General features: G+C 38.0%; 1 non-coding gene across 1 annotated transcript; it reads left to right on the top strand.

Annotated features, from left to right (window-relative positions):
- Nucleotides 1–818: 818 nt before the first annotated feature.
- On the top strand, nucleotides 819–922 carry LOC112713922 (small nucleolar RNA R71). Its single transcript, XR_003158886.1, has one exon. It is a non-coding gene; the product is annotated as a small nucleolar RNA R71 (small nucleolar RNA).
- Nucleotides 923–4,092: the final 3,170 nt, after the last annotated feature.

The raw sequence follows: 4,092 nt of genomic DNA, 5'->3' as shown, positions 1-4,092 counted from the left end.
AGGTCTTCCTCATTGGGATTCACGTCCCCTCTTTCCTCTCTAGGTTTGGCCATGTTGATTATATCAATGGCCTTGCACTCTCTTTATGGATTCTCTTCAGTATTACTTGGGAGAGTACTAGGAGGAGTTTCAGTGACTTTCTTACTCAGCTGGCCCACTTGTGCCTCCAGATTTCTGATGGAGGACCATGTTTCACTCATGAAACTTAAAGTGGCCTTGGACAGATTAGAGACTATATTTGCTAAGTTAGAGGTATTTTGCTCAGAATTCTCTGTCTGTTGCTGAGAAGATGATGGAAAAGGCTTGCCATTGCTAAACCTATTTCTTCCACCATTATTAAAGCCTTGTTGAGGCTTTTGTTGATCCTTCCATGAGAAATTTGGATGATTTCTCCATGAAGAATTATAGGTGTTTCCAAAAGGTTCACCCATGTAATTTACCTCTGCCATTGCAAGGTTTTCAGGATCATAAGCTTCTTCTTTAGAAGATGCCTCTTTAGTACTGTTGGATGCGTTTTGCCATCCATTCAGACTTTGAGAAATCATGTTGGCTTGCTGAGTCAACATTTTGTTCTGAGCTAATATGGTATTCAGATCATCAATTTCAAGAACTCCCTTCCTCTGAGGCATCCATTATTCACGAAATTCCTCTCAGAAGTGTACATGAATTGGTTATTTGCAACCATTTCAATATGTTCCTGAGCTTCTGTAGGCGTTTTCTTTAGGTGAATGGATCCACCTGCAGAGTGGTCCAGTGACATCTTAGAGAACTTAGACAGACCATAATAGAATATATCTATCATGGTCCACTCTGAAAACATGTCAGAAGGACACTTTTTGGTCATCTGCTTGTATCTTTCCCAAGCTTCATAGAGGGATTCACCATCTTTTTGCTTGAAGGTCTGAACATCCACTCTAAGCTTGCTCAGCTTTTGAGAACAAAAAAATTTAACCAAGAAGGCCGTGACCAGCTTATCCTAAGAGTCCAGGCTATCCTTAGGTTGTGAGTCCAACCATGTTCTAGCTCTGTCCCTTACAGCAAAAGGGAAAAGCATGAGCCTGTAGACTTCAGGATCTACTCCATTAGTCTTAACAGTCTCACAGATCTGCAAGAACTCAATTAAAAACTGGTAGGAATCTTCTGATGGAGGTCCATAAAACTTGTATTTTTGTTGCATTAGAGCAACTAGTTGAGGTTTCAGCTCAAAATTGTTTGCTCCAATGACAGAAATTGAGATGCTTCTTCCATTAAACTTGGAAGTAGGTGTAGTATAATCACCAAGCATCCTCCTTGCATTGTTGTTGTTGGGTTCGGCTGCCATATCCTTTTCTTATTCAAAAATTTCAGTAAGGTTGTCTCTAGATTGTTGTAATTTAGCTTCTCTTAATTTCCTCTTCATAGTCCTTTCATGTTCAGGATCAGCTTCAACAAGAATGTCTTTTTCCTTATTCCTGCTCATATGAGAAAAAAGAGAATAGAAAAGGAAGAGGAATCCTCTATGTCACAGTATAGAGATTCTTTTATCTTAGTAGAAGAAAAAAGGGAATAAGAGTGAAGAAGAATGAATAATCCAAACACAACGGTGAGGATAGGGGCAGTGATTTGAGATGAAGAGAAGTGTTAGTAAATGAATAAATAAATAGAATAAGATGAGAGAGATAAGTTTTCTAAAATTAAGATAAAAAATAAAATTAGAGAGGTATTTTCGAAAAGAATTTGAAAATTAAAAAGAATTTTTGAAAAAGAGGGAGGTATTTTCGAAAATTAGAGAGAGAAAAGTTATTAGGTGGTTTTGAAAAAGATAAAAAATAAACAAAAGTTAATTGGTTAGTTTCAAAAAGATTTGAAAATCAAATTTGAAAAGATAATAAGATAAGAATATATTTTGAAATAAAATTTTTTAAAAAGATAAAATTTTGAAAAAGATATGACAAAAAGATATGATTAAAAAGATATGGTTGGAAAAGATTTAATTTTTAAAATTAAAATTAATTACTTGACTAACAAGAAACTAAAAGATATGATTCTAGAATTTAAAGATTGAACCTTTCTCAACAAGAAAGTAACAAACTTCAAATTTTTTGAATCAATCACATTAATTGTTAATAAAGTTTTCGAAAATTATGAATTAAAGATAAGAAAAAGATTTTAAAATTCAAATTAAAAATTTTTCGAAAAAATAGTATGAAAAATGAAAAAGATTTGATTTTTGAAAAGGTTTTGAAAAGATAAGTGTTCCGAGGGTTACCTGAAACTGTAGTTCGATCTCGGTCGAGATCTTCTGTGTGGGTCGGAGCTATTGTTGTCCGACTTGTGGGACTTGGTGATGGTGCTGATCCTTCGTCCCTGGAGGGTGGGGGGTACCTGCAAGAGACTCCGATGCTTAAGTTAGCAAGGGTATTAAGCAGGTATTGAGTGGAATCAGAGTATGAGTTATACCTGGGTGCTCCAGTGTATTTATAGTAGCGTAAAGTGACCTTCAAAGATAAGATAAGTTAGTTATCTTATCTTATCTTTATCTTATCTTCGAGTGAGATCATCTTATCTTCAAGAGAACTGCTCTTCTCTCTGTAGGCTTAGGCTGCCTTTGGGTTCGGGTCGTGTTCCTCTGTTTGGGCCCTTTATTGGGCTTTCCTGGTAGTTTGGCCGAGCTCTTTAGGAAGAGGTCGGATTGTCTGACCTGAAGAGGCCGGTCACTTTGTCGGTAGAACATCCCGGGTCGGACAGCTCAACCCAGGGAATGAACAGTGCCCCTGCTCGAGCTTGGTCTTTTATCTGGAGGTCGAGCCTTAGTTTTAGGATTTCGAGCCTTCTCGAAAAAAGCCGAACTCGAGCATTTTGTCACTTTTTCTTTCGTGGAGCTCCTTCTTGAATGCAGAACGTTTCTGTTCAATTTCTTCTGAAAGCGCACACTTTTGCATTTAGTGTTTTATCCTTGGGAATGAGTGAGGGTTTTTAATGCCCCCATTAATTTTGTTTTTGTTCCGTTTCTCTTGATTTCCTTTATTCAAATTTTGTATCCAAGAGACAGTTTTTCTTTTCCCTGTAACTTCCCTTCTTTTTCACCGTTTCCTGTCCTGCTTTTCTCATTTTCTGTCTTGTCACGCTTTGGCATTCGCTTGGTGCTTCCGTTTTGTGGTCGATTCTCCGCTGCTCTTTTTCAAAGTTTTCTTCCTTCTTCCAGGTTGGCTTTGCTTTTTCTCTTTACCTTTTTATTTCTGCTACTTTTGCTTTTGATTTCTTTGACGACGCTCTGATTTTGTATGTTGGAAAGTTTGAACCTTTCTCTTGTTTATGTGCTTGGTTTATTGCTGTGATGCCTGTTTCTTGGTCTTCTTTTCGTCCTTATGTATGCTTTGGGTGATTTTCCCGGTTCTGGCTTCCTTTTAGGGTTGATTTCCGTACTGTCGTTGATGATTTTACTATACTGGTTGATGACTGATCTTCAGTAGAGATGATGGTTTTTGATGACTTTCTTTTGACTTTTCACCTTTTTCTTCTCAGCACGCTCGTTTTGTTTGAAAAGATGATTTTATCTTTGTAGCTCTTTCACTCACTCTGCTATTGCCTCCAAAGGATGCCCATGGACTTTGGTGTGCGTCTTGGGGTTTTCCTTTTACTGTATTTGTGTGTTTTAAGATCACGTTTGTTTGAGTTGCTTCCTTTTTGTCCAGACCTATTTTTTTGGGGTTAGTAACCCGTTTGTTTGAGTTGCTTCCTTTTCTTTGGGGTTAGTTGGCCATGTCGTCTCGCAAAAATATTGTTGAGGTGTCCTCTAAAGTACCTGAGGGGATGTCCAAGTGGTTGGACTCCCTGGTGTTGCTGTGTGTATCCCTGGCTAATGCACAATTCTGTACAGAGCTTAGGAAACACCATCGGATTTGTAGTAGCGAGAATCAAGAACACAATTACGAGTTGGTGGAACCCGATTCTGATGACAGGGTCTATTTTCCTACTTCGACCCAGGGAGAGCATCCTTTCTTTTATGCTTACGATTTCTTCTTTATCCAGATGGGAATACCCTTCCTTTTACTTCCTTTGAGACCAACCAGTTGTGGTATTGCAACGTGGCCCTATCTTAGCTTCATCCGA

The sequence above is a fragment of the Arachis hypogaea genome, chromosome 1 (genome assembly GCF_003086295.3).
Source record: "Arachis hypogaea cultivar Tifrunner chromosome 1, arahy.Tifrunner.gnm2.J5K5, whole genome shotgun sequence".
Lineage (NCBI taxonomy): Eukaryota > Viridiplantae > Streptophyta > Magnoliopsida > Fabales > Fabaceae > Arachis > Arachis hypogaea.
This window is presented reverse-complemented; position numbering and strand designations above follow the sequence as displayed.